This window comes from Rhinopithecus bieti, unplaced genomic scaffold (assembly GCF_001698545.2).
Source record: "Rhinopithecus bieti isolate Rb0 unplaced genomic scaffold, ASM169854v2 scaffold_13247, whole genome shotgun sequence".
Classification (NCBI taxonomy): Eukaryota; Metazoa; Chordata; class Mammalia; order Primates; family Cercopithecidae; genus Rhinopithecus; species Rhinopithecus bieti.
The window spans coordinates 2061162-2081314 of NW_016807505.1; the positions used below are offsets into that span (position 1 = coordinate 2061162).

Below are 20153 nucleotides of genomic sequence, written 5' to 3' on the forward strand. Positions count from 1 at the left end.
GCTACCGCCCCTAGAGAGGGACCTATCTGCTCTTCCTTCAGCATTACTGGTTATTATTTAACAGGCGCTTTACACACAGCCAGTGCTGGGTATATGGGAACAACACTTGCAAGAACAAGTAGCCAAAAGAAGGCTCAGTCAGGAATGGCCCTCCTAGCCGGCAGGGCGGCACACGCCATCGTCCCAGCTACTGGAGAGGCTGAGAGGCGAGGACTACGTGAGCCCAGGAGTCCCGGGCTGCAGTGAGCCCTGACCGCACCACTGCACTCCAGCCTGCGCGACACAGCGAGACCCCGTCTCTAGATAAATACATAAAAGAATGGCTATTTTTACTTTTTAAAAGAATCCTTAAGAGACGATGTCACTTCTCTCGTTCATTCTGCGCATCCGGCGGCAGCGGGAGCGCTCTTGCTTGGAAGAGCAGCCCCAGCCGGAGCGCCCCGGACCCTCACCTGGGAGGCGGCGCAACAGGTGTCCCCGTGCGGGAGCCTGAGCGCGCAGCTGAGCGGGAGCTGAGCGCGGAGACCGCTGCGCCCCAACGCCGGGTTCGAGCCCAGCGGGGAAGCGGGGCGGGGCGGCAGCGGGAAGGAGGCCAGGCCGAGACGTCCAGGACGCCCCAGGTGGGCACGGAGGGGCGGCAGAGGTAAGGGTGGGCGGGAAGAGGGGCCCGGGGCGCAGTCTGCAGCAGCAGGGCAGGGCAGGGCGCAGAACAGACCGGTCTAGGCGGCAGCATGGGCCCGGGAGGTGGCAGGTGCAGGTCTCACGACAGCAGCTTCATGCTGGCTGCGGAGGGACGCGGGAGGCTGGGCGCAGAGTTGGCCGCCAAGGCGCGGCTTCGGAGCACGGCCTGGGAAGGGAGGAAGGGAGGAGAAGAGGCGCCCAGGTCCCTGCAGCTCCACGCCAGCTCTCCAGCCGCGCGGCCATCACAGGAGCCGACTCCGGCTGGGCCTTCCACACCCTGGCTGCAGCTTTTCCCATAAATATTGACATAGGAAAATTACAATTCTGAGATTTAGGAGGATGATACTACTGACACTGAAAAAATTATGAAGTGTAACTGTACTTTGAGCAATTCGATGAGATTCACATATGCACACACAAGACACAGCTACAACTTGTAAAAATTTTAAAACTCACTTTTCCTATGCCTCTTTCTTTCTTCTTGCAAGCCCTTGCCTTTTCCAAAGACCATTCATAGCTAAACAGCCTTATCACGCAGCTACTCTATGAGATATTTATTTTTAAATCATTTTATTTGATTTTTGTTTATTTTTTTCAGAGAAACGTCGCTCAGGTTGGAGTGCAGTGGCACAATCACGGCATCAACCTCCCAGTCTCGATCCTCCTGCCTCAGTCTCCCAAGTAGGTGGGATCACAGGTGTGTACCACCATGCCTGGCTAATCTATGAGATAGCTGACTGCTGAAGGATAAGCCCCAGGCCACTTAAGGAAGTAAGAAATACTGTCATGTATAAAGAAATGACAATAACAATCTCCCCAACATTATGCCAATCAAGAAGAGAAATAAGGCCTTTTATTTCCAAAAATGTCCTCAGAACAGAATCTGAATAACTGGTCATTTTCCTTTCAGGTTCTTGATTAAAGTTTTTCCCGTAATAAAATAAATTAGGAGAAACTTCCATCATTAAGTGATTTGAAATAAACAGATTTCATTATGCTACACAAGTATCTGGCAAATTTGTAGCAAACTCCAAATTCATTTTTCAAATACGTCTAAGAAGACGTGCCAGAGATGGCCTTAGTTGTACCACAGTTGTGCCCAAAGGACAAGAAGACCAGCTAAGGCTGGAGCAGGGACATATTCCTCCAAGTTCCCAGATGAAACCAGTGCCACTAAAAAGAGAATCTCTGGGTGGGGGTTTCCTTTTTCAAGAGTGCTTTAAACATTCATCAAGAGAACAACAGAATCTGTAAGAGTTGTGTGCTTTATAAATGCTGGGAGTGCTTTATGGATGAGTTGTATTGAAGAATTATAAATTTCTTATTTGATTAGTTGGGGTAGGCTTTCCTGCTAGAATCTCAGACTGATTTCATTGTGCTTCATCAATTTTATGGTTGACATGTTTTCAACTTACTTTGTACTATTAAGAAACTGAAATGAGTTTTAGAAGTACATACTCAACCCTTTCCTCCCCTCCCCAGTGCCATGGGGACAAGGTGGTGAGGGCTCTGAGCCAGCTGAGCAGACCACACACAGGGAATTCTGTTTTCTCTCCTAGTCACTGTCTCAAAGAGTTTGAGCTCATTTGATCCCAGGGAAAAAGTTACTTGTCATTTTCACATCTATAAGTTTGCTAATTCACTTTGATATATACCAACAAGTGGTTTCACTATAGAAACAACGGGTCTTATCGAGAAAAATCTGGAATAATTACCCTGTATCCTGCTTGTTTTTTCTTAGTGTTTTTCTCTTTTCCTACAGTTTTCTTTCCCCTCCCTCCTTTTCTTTGGGTGCTTAGAACGTTACTAACTGTAGGAAGGTCCAGAACGTGCCACAGTGACATAGGGTCATTTTGAGCTGAAGACATTTGAGAATCAAGAAATGCAGGGAGAAGCTTTCTCTAAATTCTCATTTTTGCCCCAAAATAGGGCCCCTTCAAAAAGAGCTCCACTGTCATAAATCCCATCTCAGGCGTTTCACAACCAGGGAAGACTGACCCTTACCGCAGGAGAGCAGAGAAGGCAGCACCACACCCAGACATGGTCACAAGCCACCACATGCCCCATTTGTCCTCCCAGGACCCACTTATAGCTCCTACAGATCATCTGCTCTTTTCTGAGGGCGTGTTTCCCTCTCTCTTTCCCCCATGAAGATTGGTATAAGCTTTCAAATCTCACCTCTCCTTTGCATACTCACTTCTTTCCATGATGCCCCATGCACATAAAATTCAGCAGTAATAAATTAGTAGAGGCCTTTTCTTCTGTTCACCTGTCTGACGTTGCTTTAATTCACAGCCCTCCACCCTCAGCCCCTGAACCTACGAGAGTGGAGGGAAAAAAAATTTTCTTCCCTACAGTGTCCAATGTCATTGATTTATTTTATTGGCATAATTCTCCATGTACAAACACAAACTGAAGTTTTGATTATGGGAAAGACTGTGGGCCTCAAATATCGTGATCAGAGTGGATGCACGATGTGTATAAGAACAGATGAAAAACGTGATGGAGGAAGAATGATAAAAGGCCATTAAAGAGAGAAAAACGCCAAGAGAAGGGAGACAGCAAAAGAATACGGAGGCCTGTCGGGGTTCAGTAGCTACTTACTTCATGGAGTCAAACTCTATTTCATAAAAACATTACAAGTGCATGTCATATTTAGCTATCTAAAGCCCATGTACAAAATGCATTTTAAGCAAAAATCAGTGTATCATAATGGAGCTACAAATTGACCTCTTATCGTGTTTTCCTGAGGTCACTCTTTCTGGGACTAAATTCCAAACAAGCCAGGCACAGAAAGTGGGCATTTCTTAAAACTCAAGTAACTTCTGAAACTCACCATTCATTAATTCTGCTAGAAAAAAGTTCCAATTGTAACTTCCTTCTTTCCTTCCTCCTTCCTTCCTTTCTTGGAGGGTGGATGCAGGTGACTTAGTAACAAGGCTTATTTTAACACATCGTTTTAAACCATAGATGAGTGAGTAGCTGAGTTCAGACTTCAGCCTATGCATTTTCTTCACATTCTCTCTGGAAAGTGAGTTCTTGTGGCTACTGCATTTATCTCTATTACTTACCAGACAATGTCAGCAGTTGTACCTGTTCACCCAATATTTTGCTTCATCCCCTAAGGCACTTGGAGTATGTAATAAGATAGAACAGTAACCTCAAAATCCTGGCTATATAATGACACTGGTGATAGGAATTACTCTTCCATTCTTAGACATAGAGCAAAGACCCTATCCAGCATGCCTGCGAAAGCAGTGACTGTGGAAACCACCAGAAGCTCCCCCATTCAGAGCAAATCAGACAGCTACGTGTATCACAAGACAAAGGTCCCAGGCAGGAGGGAGAGGCCAGCCCCAAATGCCACTCCTCACAGCAGATGCCCACCACACAGAAATCTAGAAATGTACCAGAGTGTTAAAAACTTTGTCCAAAGCTTTTATTCTTAGAATGGAATAGAGCTAGAATGTGACAAGTTAATTAATGACCCATTATGGGGAAAACTCCACATTAAAGCAGATTTCTGTTTCTATTTATATCTTTTACCTTAGCAGTATTGTTATGTAAGTCATCTCTTAAAGATATATACACCTAAAATTGTTAATCTTTAAAACACGTTATCTGGCAGCAAAAGCAAACTGTTTCAGGAGTGGGTAGGTTAATGTATTAATTCACTCAATCAATCACTTATTCACCCTCCCCCCCCCCTTTTTTTTAGTATTTCCTGAGATGGTGTTTTAGAAACTATTAGCAGAGCTGGCCAAGCGCGGTGGCTCCCACCTGTAATCCCAGCACTTTGGGAGGCCGAGGTGGGCGGATCACCTGAGGTCAGCAGTTCGAGACCAGCCTGGCCAACACGATGAAACCCCATCTCTACTAAAAATACAAAATTTGCCTGGCGTGGTGGCGGGTCCCTGTAATCCCAGCTTCTTGGGAGGCTGAGGCAGAAGAATCATTTGAACCCAGGAGGCGAAGGCTGCAGTGAGGTGAGATCGCGTCACTCTACTCCAGCCTGGGTGACAGAGCGACACTCAGACTCAAAAAAAAAAAAAAGACAAGAAAAAGAAAAGGAAAAAAAAGAAACTACGCACAGACAGAGAGGAGTATAAGACCCTGTACTTGTGACATTGAAATTCCAGAAAAAAATGACAAATCCATATACATTTAATGAAATGAGGGAGACGCATAAGATCCATGAGGAAAAACAGAGCCATGAGAAGGGACAGGAAGTGATGCCGCAAGGCTCCTCTGGGGAACCACTTTGAGCAGAGACCTGAGGGCATGTGCCCAAACGCAGATCTGAAATCGTGAAATTCAAACTAGGAAGAGTGGCTGCAAAATTATGGGAAAAGATTTCAACAGAAGATGACCAGTTTTGAGAAGGGCAAAGCTTACAGGATCAACAGGACACTCCTGCATAAATGGAAGGGATGGCTTGATTTTAGATGCACTGTTTTCTCCTTGAGGTCAAGGGAATAACATATAAAATAAAACCAAGTTGCCACAAAGAGTTAACCTTATATAATCCAAGTATCTGCCTTCCTTCTCCCTGAGAAGGTAGGATCAAACTGATCAAGCTAGCGGGCCTTCCTATGAAATAATTACTTGTGGTTTCAAAAGTCTCAGGAGTCCCTGGGTCTCTTAATGAGGAACTGAATATTAAATTACACTCGAGAGCTCCGGGTCCAGTTGAGATTGTGGAGCTGATTTCTCATAGCACTGCTATTTCTTTTTCTCAATTTTCTGAACAACAACAAAATATGTTAAAGATCTTTTGCAGCTTATAAAACCAAAGATTTGATTTGGAATCAGTGCCCTGTTCTACTCAAGAGTGGAGCACTGGCTCGAAAGAGGGCGCTCCACCACCATCTGTTCATTTCACTTCCACCCTCGGGCCCTTCCAAGGGGACCTAACCCACCCGGGACCCCACTTAAAGACTGGATGACTCTGAACGCCCCCTAGCTTATGCGTCTGTGTGTGTGTGTATCTTGGGAGTTGAGGTAAGCAGTGTTAAAAATTACTAATGACATTTGTTCAAGAAAATAAGGCAGTCTTTATTCAGAACCATTGAGATAGGTATAGGGACTATTGAGATAGTTATAGGGACCTGGGTTCCAGTGATTCTTCTGCCTCAGCCTCCCAAGAAGCTGGGATTATAGGAACCCGCCACCATACCAGGCAAATTTTGTATTTTTAGCGGAGACGGTGTTTCACCATATTGGCTAGGCTGGTCTCAGTGGGTCCTGCAGTTGGGGATGAAGGTCAGGCTCACTTCCCAATACAACAAGCAAAGGTCAGAAAAGACGAGAGTGTGTTTATGCTGGAGGTAGGGGAGGTCAGTCGATAGCAAAATTACTAGGAGGTAAGATCAAGGGTAAGGGAGGATCCTAGATAAACTGACCTAACCTTGCTTTTGCTAAAGACATGCCAGGGTGATCAAACATTACCAGACAGATGGTAAATGAGGAAACTGAACAGATACCGAGGGGTCAGATATCCAGCTTTGGGGATTCTGGTCAAAATGACTTTGCAGGGTTCTTGCTAAAAGTCTCCAATGCAGAGATGAACACTGACACCCAAAGTTCAGGGCCCAGTTGAGAAGTGAGTTCAGAAAGGCCTGATGAGAGTTTGGTCAAGGAGAGACTCTTTGTCATCAGGCCTCATGCAGTATGCAAGTGTGCTTAAGAAAGGAACTGAGCTAATTAATCACAGTGCTTAAGGAGTCACCACTAGACCCTCATCTTCGCTTCCATAAGCACAGAGTACACCTTTCAAAGGATCTGAGTTGTTAAGCAATGAATTCTTTAGCACCTGCTTGCAACTACTTATTTTGTTTCAACAGACTTCTCTTTGTGACTGGTACTTGATTAAGTCACACAAAATCAAATTTCTGCGGCTACCCCAGGTGTTTTCCTCTTCTCTCTTCATTTCTGACCGTGGTCCTGCCAAGTCCCTGGGGGTGGAAGGTTGGGGCATCACTCATCAATCTGTGAGATGGGAACGGACCAAGAAGGAGTGGACAGGCTCCCAGACACAAAACAGAACCCGGTAGGACTAAAACCACCACTTGGGAAGACCACACAGACTGAAGGCACTGCACTTATGTGTGCACACACATATACAAACACACACACACACGTACACAGGGGCAGAACTGCCATTTCTTTATGTGTTCAATTTCTTATCAGAAATGGCTCAAGTTCAAGCTACTAACACAAGAAGAAAAGAACTTAGTGAGCTATTCTATCTTGCTATCTTAGATTTCAGTTTCTTAGGCATACATACACTCCTAAATTCTCCACGCTTAAATGTCTCCATCAGGCTTAAAATAGATCAGTCTTAAATAAATCTTGTTAATTCCATCATTTGCATTACGCTCCCCCACTAGCAGACCTAAGCATGAATGACGTTAATCAAATAATACTTTCAAGATAAAACAAATGATTATGATTTCCACATGATACCAGATATTATATATATTTTCTTTCTACAAATTTTTTCTCCCTTAGATTTTGAAAAATTTATACAGTGACTTTGGTTAAAAAATCGATTTTAGCAATAATATGAACTAGAGAAGTAGCTCACGCCTGCTCATTTTAGGCTTGTCTTTTGAGTGACCTGGGTATGACAGGCCCAGGACCTGTGCTGGGAAGAACTCTTCCATGATTGAAATGGTCACACATGGAATAACACGGATTAGTTGGATCCCGGTTGCCTCTTTTAACTTCTATATTACTTTTACTCTTTGGCCTCGTCTAAAACATCTGAAACTTAAGTCTTTTAGATCAAAAGGGCAGGACTGAAAACAGTTGCGATTTCAGAGATAGGAAGGTTGTTCTGCCCCCCAAATATGTTCCCTGTTAGATGAAAGGTGCCCCAATTCCCAGTTAGAACACCGTTCCCTTCGCTGATTTCAAACACGGACTGTTTAAATGTAAATATCCATAGAAGAGGTCATCAAACTTTGTTCATTCATTCGCAATGATAACTTTTAAAGTCCTCTCATTCATGGACATCTTAGAGATTGAGTTTATCACAGCCTTTCCTAAAAGCTGGTTTCGAGGGAGAGAAAATACAGGAAGCAAAGGGCTTTGGCCTCCTCTTGGCCATCCCTTGCCACCCAGGAGACACCACATATGCACTTTACAGAATTCTAGGGCTCAAGCTTGAAAAAAATACCACCCACTCAACTTCTGGGGATCCAGAAGAATAAAGCAAAGGTGGAACAGCCTTCCTATGCATTCCAAGGAAGGGAAAAGAAAGACAATTCACGGGAAAGGGAACCAAAATTACAATACTACATTGCGATGTGGAGGATCAGACTTCTTTTACTATCTCTTTGCTCTGACTTCCTGGTTATTTACTTTGAAGTTGACTCATGAAAATGCTTTACTATTTAATAGTTTGGGCTCCTGTTTTGTTCATGTTTAGGACTATCATGAAGTTCCCATAAGAATTTGTAAATCAGGGAACTAAAACTGTCCTCCCAGTTTCACCCAGAGATCAGCACACAGGAGGTGACGAGGGCCTCCAGAAACACATGAAGCAGCCTCCACTACATCTGTGAAAGAGAGGTCAGGGATTTATCTTCCAATGAGGCACTGGGGGCCAGCTCTATCTGAAACTATGCTGTGTGGGCATTTCAGCAATTTGACTCGTGCCAGTAACAAATTCAGAGAATAAAACAGAGTGGTGTCGCACCAAAGAAAGGAAAGCCCAAAACAAGAGTGAGAGCAGAACCATGTGAGGGCTGGGATAGGGCTGCCCCCCAACTGCTCTTAAGACGTTTTCATAAGATTCACTCAATCCTTTGTGATTTCTGTCTTCACTGACCACAGCAACATTCTCATTATGATTTGGCCTCTCAGGAGGCTGACTGCAGGGAGAGAATGAGCTGGCCGCTGACAATTTCTTATTCTAAATTAATTGGCTCACATTCTAGTGCCTCCTTCAGGCTCCCGACAATGTTGTTTTCCTGGCCTTCAGCAAGCACGGTCTTGCTAATGCATCTGACTGCACAGTGCAGGGAAGATCCTGGCAACAACCTGCCCAGGCCCCGTGCTCTTCCATGCTTCTCTGTGAACCTTGTTGTATGAGAAAGCACGAGAAAGAAAGCCAGAGGGAGAAAGACAGCAACACAGGGAGAGACAGAGAATGAGAGTGTGAGAGAGAGGCAAAGAGAGGGGAAGAGAGAGATACAGAGAGGAAGAAAAACAGATAGAAAGCCAGAGCAAGACAAAGAGCAACAGCAAGAGAGATTCTAAAGGAAATAGGGATGGATGGACTCTGAGATGACCATGGCTCTCAACCCACCCAGGAAGGTGAGTTCTGAAGGATGGCCAGGTACACACTGGGAAGCTGCTTTTCTGGAGCCCTGGTTGCTAGGAGCAAAAAGACAGTTGGGGTCTGGTGTTCCTCTGTCCCAGATGAAAGCGCACCTCACTGGGGCAGGGTTCAGTTCAAGAACCCCGGAGGAGTCCAGTCATTGTAAAATTTCCATTAAGTGGGAACCCATGAAATGTTAGTGTGCGTTTCTACGAAGAATGAGGCAAACCTCAACTATGGAGACAGAGTGGGCTAGCTCAAGGGAGGCTGTTTTCTGCGGAGACCCACAGGGCAGGGTCCCTCTAGGTAGATCTCTATGGAACAGGAGGCCCAGAACCTGCATGAAGACCTCCAGCATCTGCCCTGGGGGCACCAACAAGGTCTACCTCATTGGTGATGAAACCCACACTTCAGTCATACCTTATGGGGCATGAGGTGTGGGCTGTTTTCTTATTTGAATGTGTAAAATCAAAATAAACACAGTAACTCTTTCTATGGGAAAGTCCCCCTGCCCTCTGGTACTCGCTTCTTAGCCCCTCACTCACTGAACAATGTGGCTACACTGTCCACTGAAATCTGTTTCTGTCCTTAGGGTAAGGACAGGCTGGCGTCTACCTTTCTAAAATATCCTCTCTGAACTTTCAGAAGAAAACAGTGAGAATCACACTCACCTGCTCCTGAGAAGTCACACAGAGGTACTGGCACTTTGCTCTGATCCAGTCATACGCACTGCTTTGTGACGGGGTGTCTACTACACATTCACATCACAAACCCGGACACTTGTCCCCACCTCACCCCACCCATTCACATCACAAACCGGGATGCTTGTCCCCACCTCCCCCCACCTTCCCACTTTCAAGGTCAGGCTGACCATTTGTTTTGGAAAAGAAATCATTTTTGATGATCACAATATCTTAAGTTAAATATTCTCTAACAGAGAATAGTAGAGAATAGTAGAACTGGATCTAGGAGCACCCAGAGGCAGAAACAGTTCCCTCCACAAAAGCCCAGAGCCGATCTCACTGCTTCCAGAAACCTTCTGGAGAGGGGGGAATCAGCCCATCCCGGTGAGCAGGGCAACCTGCTCTCCCCTGCATCAGACGAAAAGCTGCATCCGGGGGCTGGCGCCCACTGGATCCACAGCATCAATCTAACTCCTCGCTCTCTAAGGCGCCTGTCGATCATATGTGGAGAGACTTAGCCCTGATCTGTGGCCAGGTTACTCTACAGATGAACTATCTTAGCCTCTTCCCTCTATTTCTTTCATAATCTGGTGTAGTAGTTAATTTCACGTGTCACTCACTTCGTTGGGCAGGCTATGGTGCCCAGATGTTTGTTCAAACACAAGTCTAGATGTTGCTATGGAGCTACTTTTCAGATGGGAGTAACAGTTAAATCAATAGACTTTGAGTAAGGCAGACTCCCCTCCACGATGAAGGTGGGCCTCATCCAATCAGTCGAAGGTCCTGAAGAAGCCTGAGGTCCTCCCAGGAGGAAGACTGCCTGTAGGCTAGGGCTGCAGCCTCAGCTCTTTCCTGGGCCTCTAGCCTGCCAGCCTGCACAGCAGATTTCAGCACTGCCAGCCGTCCCCATTGTGTGAGCCGGCTCGTTACAACGAGTATCTCTCTATACACATCCTGTTGGTTCTCTTTCTCTGGAGAAGCCTGACACGTGGTTTTCAGGCACTTTATCACTCCTACTCCCTTCCTAACACTTCACGTGAAGTGAGTCCCCACCTTGGAAGAACTGGCCCCCTAGTCCTCCCTTGTTCACACCCTATATCCTACCCTATGGGCACCCTACAGCATTGTTATGAAATTGACTCTTCTTGGTGTAACAGTCAAGTTCTATTGTAGCCAAAAATGACACATGGGAACACTCTTCATCATGTCTTCCGGCATAGACGATGCTTACCTTTCAGAGCAAAAATTCCCAACCTTGTTCTTCTCTTCATTTACTGCATGATGAAAAGCAAAGGTGTGGTGGTCAGATTGACTGCAGTGTTAAGCATTTACTAGGCAGCTAATCTTTGGTAGCTACTGACTCCACAGTATTGGATATGAAAAACATCCAATAAGTAGGCATGGTTATTCAACATAATCATTAAGAGATACACTACTTTTTTTTTTTTTTTTTTTTTGAGACGGAGTCTCGCTGTGTCGCCCAGGCTGGAGTGCAGTGGCGCGATCTCGGCTCACTGCAATCTCTGCCTCCCGGGTTCACGCCATTCTCCTGCCTCCGCCTCCAAGTAGCTGGGACTACAGGCGCCTGCCGCCACGCCCGGCTAGTTTTTTGTATTTTTAGTAGAGACGAGGTTTCACCATGTTAGCCAGGATGGTCTTGATCTCCTGACCTCGTGATCCACCCGCCTCGGCCTCCCAAAGTGCTGGGATTACAGGCTTGAGCCACCGCACCCGGCTGAGATACACTACTTTCAACGGTGGCAGCAGTGAGTGGAGAACACAGCATGCTCCTTTTTGAGGCCCCATAGAGGAGTTTGCTGTCAAACTCAGGTCAAGGAACACCACATTCTTCTTGAATAACTATCCTGTCTCCTTTATGCTGCTTGCTAGAAAAAAGGAAGCAAGCTTGTGTCCTCCCTCTTGAAATTGTAGCAGCCATGAATGCATGCATTTTCTAAGATTAACCCTCCTCATGGCTTTACATTACTTCGTTCTAATCCTTGTTTTCCTTTAGGCCTGATTTCAAATCTCTTCCTTTTAAAAATCGTATTGCTCATTATGTATTTTTGTAAGCTGCCTTCAATCTTTTGGATGTAATGCGAAATAAACAAGCCACCAGCGGCATTTCTAATATTAGAAATGGATGCGATCATCCTGGATTCCTTCCCCATTTCATTCAGAACTTAGACTCAAAATGAGTTAAGGTGAAAGGATGATATAATTTGCCTTCCATTTCCTTCCTCAGGGAGAAAATCAATGCAAGTTTCTAAATACCTATTACTTTCCTTCAAAATCAGATTATTAAAAACATAAATAACATCCAAACCGATATTCTGCCCCCCGGGTATGGGAAAGGGAACACTGTCAGAACCCAGGTGCTGCACCTGACCATGATGTGGTTCTGCTTCACGCCGTGTCTGTGCTAAGGTATGCAAAGTCAGAACACCCAGGAAAAGTCCCTTTGTCCCTCCTCCAACGGGCTGTGGATTCCTGTCCTTCTCTACGTTTTCAAGAGTTGAGATGTATGTAATTTTCCATGTTATAAAACAGAAACTGTAAGTTTATCTTGGTTCTAATTAACGCCAGATATTCCCAGGCCTTGCAGCTTGGAAATGTATTTCTGGTGATGTAAAAGAATGTCTTTGGTCAGGCACAGTGGCTCGTGCCTGTAAACCCAGCACTTCAGAAGGCCAAGGTGGGTGCATAGCTTGAGGCTAGGAGTTTGAGACCAGCCTGGGAAACATAGTAAGATCCTGGCTCTACAAAAAAAAAAAAAAAAGGTTTGTAAGAAAAATTAGCCAGGCATGGTGGCCTCTAGTCCCAGCTATTTGGGAGGCGGGGATGGAAGGATCATTTGAGGATGCAGTGGGCTGTGACTGAGCCACTGCACTCCAGCCTGGGTGACAGAGGGAGGCCCTGTCTCAAAAAAAAAAAAATCATTATTTCATAACATTATCACAGCATTGCTAACTACTTGCTTCTTTTTACCCTGAATATTTTCTGAGTCTTTTTTTTTTGGAGGAAGATTACTAAATCTTTAACTCAAATGATCTACCCTTAGGTTTGGCCTTATAAGGCCTGGTGCTAATGTCTGACTGTCAGTTTCTTGCATTTCTCTTTTTATTTTTTATTATACTTTAAGTTCTAGGGTACATGTGCATAATGTGCAGGTTTGTTAAATATGTATACTTGTGCCATGTTGGTGTGCTGCACCCATCAACTCGTCCTTTACATCAGGTATACCTCCCAATGCCATCCCTCCCCCATCCCCCCTCCCCGTGGTAGGCCCCGGTATGTGATGTTCCCCTTCCCGAGTCCAAGTGTTCTCATTGTTCAGTTCCCACCTATGAGTGAGAACATGCGGTGTTTGGTTTTCTGTTCTTGCGATAGTTTGCTAAGAATGATGGTTTCCAGCTGCATCCATGTCCCTAAAAGGACACAAACCCACCCTTTTTTATGGCTGCATAGTATTCCATGGTGTATATGTGCCACATTTTCTTAATCCAGTCTGTCACTGATGGACATTTGGGTTGATTCCAAGTCTTTGCTATTGTGAATAGTGCCGCAATAAACATATGTGTGCATGTGTCTTTATAGCAGCATGATTTATAACCCTTTGGGTATATACCCAGTAACGGTGCTGCGAGGGCAGTGGTGACTCATCCACAGCGCAGGCAGGTCTACTTTCACCTTCACGTTCACAACGTCCTCAAAAAAGGCTGCGTGAAATCCTGGAGTGAGCGCTTCAATACCTTCCTCCCTCTCCCACTCCCTGTGCAACTGGCCCTTTTCACTGTTATATTGAAGGAAAATGCCCGAGCGGGTTTCCATAAGCTTCCCCAGTATTTGCCGGCACAGAGCACAGAAAGCCTTATCACGGAACCAAATGAAACCCGAGCAGGGCCCATGAAAAGACCAGCACTGACCTAACCCCACGCAGGGTATGCAGACGCGGAGCCCGGCACAGGACAGCCCCCGAGCTCATTTAAATGAAAGAGCTTCAACACAACATTACAGAAAACTCACTCGTGTGCTGGAAGGAGCCTGAGGCTGAAAGGGAGTTTGGAGTTCTGAGTCCCAGCTTTGCCCCTAACTAGCACGGTGACTTGGGGTAGGTCACATCCCTTGCACCTTAATGTCCTTTGACATAATGATGGATTTGTACCAACTCAGGGATTACACTCCCTCATGCCTTGAGGCCCAGTATTGTTAGACAATGAGATGGGAGGCCTGGAGGCTCTGAAAAGACATCCCTTGTCCTCTATGCATAGGGGGCACTGCCCCTCAGTTCAGGGCCATCACTGCCCTGCAAATATATCCATCAGCCTCCCAGAATGCTCGGCAAGCTGGGGACACAGCCGGCCAGCCAGCCTGGAGCCCAAAGAGCAGCTCCTCTCACAGCGCCAGGAGCTCCTGCAGCTGCAGCCTGAACGGCTGTTGGCCACTAGAGCGCTTCCCCCGCCACTGCCCCCAGCAGCGGGCTCACTGGGTTCTAGGAACAAACTCAGGGCCTGCACTTCTGCCTCTGCTTCAAAACAGACCCCCCAGGCCAGCCAGGTGAGAGCTGCTCCCAAAAGCTCTTCCATCAACAAGGCTGCTGGCTGCCAACGCTGGAGGTGCTGTGACATGGATTCTAAACACTCTTTTGTCAGGCCTCTCATATAAAATAATAAAAACATTTATAATCAAGGTTTAAGAGAATTGATAAAATTAATAAATTGTACGGTTACAAAATAATTTTTAAAAACCCAGCATATGTGAGCTGGAACTTCCTCTAGGTGTCTGAGGGTCAATTTTAATTCAAGACTAGGCACCCACGTGGAGTTTCAGCGCTCTCCCATCACTGGGTTTCCTGGTAGGAAATGGCTCATTGCCAGGTGGGGTGAGGAACGAGGGCTACCCAGTTTGTCTGCTCTTTGCTCCATCACCAGCCCTAGCCCAGTCCCCGATATATGGTAAATGCTTTAAAGGGGTGATGAATAAATCAGTGGACGGGACTGAAAACTTTCCACGGACCTCTAGGTGCCGACATGATGGCCGTAGCAGAGAAGACCTAAGTGAACCTGATCTGTGTGAGATGTTCTGCCACCCTCCTCTCTCGGAGCTGGAAGACAGGAGGAAACCCACACAGATCATGAATGTAGACTCGAAAACACTTTTATGGCTTTTCCACCAAATGCTCCCGGAGTGTGGGGAGTGGGGAGAACAACACAAACAACCTGTTCGCCACTCTAAAACTACATAGGACTATACCCTCGTGAGTGGGGACCTGGCTCGTGGAAAGGGAAGAATGGCATGAAGAATGTCTCCAATCAGCGGACTGGAGACCTCTCTAGGGAGGTGTGGAGATCGCCGTGACATTTTCATAACCGACGTAGAAGGAGGAGGGCACAAATCCACCTCCAGGTTTTCAGATGCTGCTGAGTTATTATAAGGAGAGTAATAGGTTCCCTTCATCCAAGCAATGGGAAAAATCACAGTGGAAGTTTTGAGAGTGAGATTTAGGCATAAGACTGACAGCAGGTGGTACTTCAGGGTGTGCATGGTTAGGCTGATAGACTGACTTACCAAAGGAACAGCTCCACGCTCTCATTTTGCAACCGAGAAAGGGGGGGTGAGGAATACTCTCAGGATGTGCCCTGAAGACCCTAACGTTTTCTTCAGTCCGAAACGTACACACAAGGCTGGATCCAGCCAGGAGGATGGAAATTGACAACGAAGAGGCAATAGGCACACCCCCACATTGCCACCTACACCCAGATGCAGGGTGGGGGTCTGGTGGCCACAGGTCGGGACGGAGAAATGCAGCTGAAGGCAGTCTGTCCAGGGGAGGAGAACAAACGATGGGGAGCACAAGAGAAATGTTCACATATGGGAAGAAAAATTACCAGAGTGCACCAGTGTGTAGCACTTGCAATTTCTTTCAATAACGTTTCCTTTGCACTCACAGCTTGGCTGTTTGGTGCAAGAAGCCTAACTTTCAGCCTGTTTTGGCTTTCAGCATGCCTTTCTTCTAAGCTTAATCATTTCCAGCTTCTGATTTATGGTGAGGCACGTGCAACTCCTCCTTGCACTTGAACACTTACAGGCCATGGTAGGGTTATTAACTGGCCTATTTCCAATAGTGCTGGGCCTCAGGGAATAGGAAAGGGAAGCCCAAAAACAGGATAAGAAAGAGAGAGAGAGAAAGAGAGAGGTGGCTGGTGGAGCAGTCAGAACACACACAACACTGACCGATTCCGCTCGCTGTCTTCTGTGGGTGCTGTTCCTGGCACCCCAAAACAATCACAGTGGTCAGATCGAGGATCGCTGATCACAGGCCACCATGACAGACAGAATAATAACAGAGAAGTTTCAAATATTGCAAGAATTACCAAAATGTAACATGAAGACACTAAATGCGCACATGCTATTGAAAATCTGGCACCAACAGACTCGCTCGATGCGAGGTTGCCACAAACCCTCAGTTTCACACAATATCTACAGCAAAGTGTGATAAAGTTAGATGTGCCTGCACTGTGCCTCCTCCTTTTCTCAGGGGTCAGATGATGCTGAAACATAGCCTTTTCCTGCAGGTCCCCGTGGGATGAAGCTCCAGGCGGTGACAAGTGAATTAACCATGGGGCTTTTGTGGCTGCCTTCCCACCTGGGTCACTGCTCTACTTCTCCACCAACATTCACAACCCTCTCAGATGAAGCCCCTTCCTCTCAGCTCGTCTTCTCGGGGTCTGCTGCCAGGGGAGCCAACTAAGGCAATTCATAGCAGAGCTGAGGAATCTTGCAGCACAGAGGCTAACGCATCCCCCTGTGAGATGGAGCTGGTGATACAGGAATGGAGGCACGAATGGCTGATGATGAGAATGGGAAGACATAAAGATAGGATCCAAGTCTATAACAGCACAATTTCCAAGGGAAAAGAGAATTTGGATTTGTTTTCTATATTTCTGAAAATACTTCAAGTATTTGTGTTATGTGTTACCCCACATATGAGTATAAAAAAGATATAATTTAGAAAAAAAATGTTTTAGCTACCAGGCAGATGAGATTATCTCAAAAAGTAATGGAGGATGAAAGAGATTCAAGAATACTTTCAATACAATTATGCAACAGTTTATTCAAAATACATTATTAAAGGGATCTAGTGATAGTTGGAGTGGGCCTCTTCCTTGTCAAAATGATGGCTATGAAAGACCCGCAAATGTACAGCCGATGGCAGGAATATCGGACTGGTCTCAGTAGGTAAGGTGGTCTTTTTTTTTTTCTTTTTTTCTAGAGACGGGGTCTCACTCTGTCACCCAGGCTGGAGTACAGTGGTGCCATCATAGCGCACTGCAGCCTGAGACTCCTGGGTTCAGGCGTTCCTCCCGCTTCAGCCTCCCAAGTAGCTGAGATAAAAGGTGTGCACCACCATGCCTGGCTAATTTTTTTTAAATTTAATTTTTTGTAGAGTGGGATCTCTCTATGTTCCTCAGGCTGGTCTCGAATTCCTGGCCTCAGGCTATCTTCCCTTAGCCTCCTGAGTAGCTGGGACTACAAGTATGTGCCACCACACCTGAATAATTTTTTATTTTTCATAGAAACATGGGGTCTTGCTGCGTTTCCCAGGCTAGTCTTGAACTCCTGGCCTCAAGGGATCTTCCTGACTCCACCTCTCAAGTTGCTGGGATTACAGGCGTGAAACACTACACCCAGCTCTCAGATGGTTCCCAGGTTCCTAAAATATGAATGACTGCTATAAAATGACTGAACTATTTTGAAAAGGACTGGATATAAAATAGATTTTCAACAAATGAAGAAGAGATGTCATTGAAGTTTCCAGGGGGCATTCCCACCTCTTTGCTGTTGCTGAGAATATTCAGTACCCTCAGAAAGTGATACTGATAAATAACTAAGTGATATAAACAACAGTATGAGATCCATTACTACACGCAAAGCTCCAAAAATCACGCAACTCCTATCAGAAGGCAAGAATAGGTGTTGACAACTCAGAGACATTTTGATGGTCATACTGTGTGGCTGTAACAATTAATTTGATAAGAGTGTCATAGCTCATGGAAATATACCCCAGATCAAAGGGTTTTCACAAAGTTAAGGTAACAGGCCAGCAGTGTTGCCTTGCCTTGCCCTGACAGTGTCCCAGGGAAGTGCTGAGACAGCATGAGCACAACCTCCTTAGCATGCTGACACAGTGACACTATCGGGCCACAGGGCGCCCGGCGTGGGATGCCATCCAGGAGTCGCTGTGAATGGCCAACTTGCACAAAGTCTGCTTTGGAAGGAATATATTTAACAGAAGCTCTACCTAGAGTGTGATGGTTCTCCACAAAACGGAACTTCTTGTATTAATAGCAGCCGCATCTGGGGAAGTGCCAGGGTGAAACTGAGAAGCTGAGCAAAACAGGCATAAGCCAGATGACCATGCAGCCACCCGCCAGCTCTGGCGCACCATGCGGCTCCATGCCAAGAGGCGCAGAGGGACGGCGAGCTGGCTCTGGGACCTAGGGCCTTCCCCTGCCACTCTGGGAAGTGAGGGTGCAGGGAGGAGTCTCTGCGTGTTCTGAACCTCCTCCTGACCCGTGTCTTCCTCGTCATCCTACTGTCAGATGACTCTCCACTGCGCTCGAGGGGGCTGGATTGAACACTTACATATTCAGCTTTCTCTTGCAGTTTCATAATTTATTTTAAGGATATTTCACAAGAAATTTATCAATGCCATCTTTTCAAAGACCAAGATTATATATGCATATGTGAGATTTAGAATCTGGTGAAGATTTTAAAATTTCAAAGAGCTTTATTAAATCATAAGTTCACTCATACAAGTAACTGCGTACAGACGCAACTGCCTAGATACAAAAGAGGAGGCGATGCTAACAGCAGACGTTTCCGTGCAGTGCCCTAAATCAGCGGGACCTGACACATCTCGACATCATGCTTCTCTTTCTCTTCCTCTTTTCCTCCACCTGCCTACCTCTCCCATCCCTCCCTTCTCTCTTTTCTTCATTCCTTCTTCTCTTCCCTTTTCTCTCTCTCCCTTCCTTCCTTCTCAGTCATTTCTCAGAATGATGAACAATAGCATAATATAAAATATTTACAACCATCACATTCTTTTGTTTTTCACTTAATTGAGAAAAGTTTGACTGACAAGAGCAAAATGGGGCAGGTCTTGCATTTTCCATACCGATTGCTTCTGCTACCCTGTAGCGTATCTAGCCCTGTTTAATTACACCTGCTGACTGAGAGTTTTAATAAGTACTTCTGTGACGAATGTTCTTTTCACATCATTAGAAAATGTGTATTTAAAAAGAAGCCTGGCTTCAAACCAAATAATTACCTAGAACAAACACCTATTATTTTCATTTTTAGTAGTGACAGTTACTGAATTTTAGTAACTTTTACCGTTTCCAGAGCACGCTTTTTGAGCCCAGTGGACAACCCGTTACTGAGGAAGACACTCTGACTTTATGATATATCACCTTCAGCCAGAAAGTGTAAGAAACTAAACTTAGAAAGTTTTCTCCACTTCATAACGACCACAAGACTGGTCATTTGAGTGGAAAGCTCCAAATCAGTCATTAATTACCATAAACATGGCATGGTTTGGAGTCAACGGCAAGTATATCCAATACTTTTTTCTCTCTCCAAGTCCTGGTTACTGGATGGACGACTGTGCTGGGCACAGCACAAACACCAAGTGGGAACATCAGCCCGCGATCAATGGGACAGGATGAGCAAATGCCAGCCGTGTGCCCTGGAATGACCAGAGGGTGCCCACTACCCATCGCCAGTTCTATGACCCCAGCTAGCCCTTCCCACTCTAAACCTCAGCAGGGGCGATGGCTGACTTGAGGCTGAACCAGCACGTTACAGTTATCTATCCATGGAGTCAGCTTCCAGGACTCTGTGCCAATACTGGTTTTGTGGTGGTTTGTTTTGTATTTCTTTGGGGGTGGGGCATAAGGAAGTCAGAGAAGCAGAGGACTCTTCGAACATGCTCTGAAGGAATCAATAAAAATGAGAGCCACAGGTGTGTCACCGATGCTGTTTGTGGAGTTTCTGTGATCCAGCTCCTAAGTTATTGCTTATGTCCATCTAGAGTTCAATCATACTGGTTAGCGGCTTCTGTGATCCACATTCACTGCACTGGTTCTATGGGACAGGAATCATAGAAGCCACTTTTGAGGAGTAGCTGAGAAATTCTGATACTACGTAAAGCTAGCCACTGACAGCTGGCTACCCAGGCTGAACACTTTAATAAATTCAAAGAATTCTACAAAGCTTTCCAAAGATGACTTCAGCTGTCTTAGGAATGGCTGAGCTGTTGACAGGACTGTAAAGCACAAACCTGTGATAAAACTTCAGCTCCTCTTTATTCTGGTTTGTTTAAGCCTCATTTTCTTATGCAGATCCTAAAGCAGGAATAACACTCCCTGGAACTGCCTTTCTTTTAAAAGGTTCACAGACAT

At 45.7% G+C, this 20153-nt stretch overlaps 1 protein-coding gene across 4 annotated transcripts in view; it reads right to left on the bottom strand.

Moving 5' to 3' along the window:
- GABRB3 (gamma-aminobutyric acid type A receptor subunit beta3) overlaps window positions 1–20153 on the bottom strand; it is a 232056-nt gene that overhangs the window by 127886 nt on the left and 84017 nt on the right. For 2 of the 4 annotated variants that reach the window (XM_017882404.1, XM_017882406.1), the window contains one exon: window positions 10922–10964. The exons of 1 other annotated variant lie outside the window; for it this stretch is intronic. The gene's annotated coding sequence lies outside the window, so the exon portion shown is untranslated. Of the gene's footprint in view, window positions 1–9678; window positions 9732–10921; window positions 10965–20153 lie in introns of those variants that run through there. One more of the 4 variants, XM_017882407.1, reaches the window with a different exon arrangement.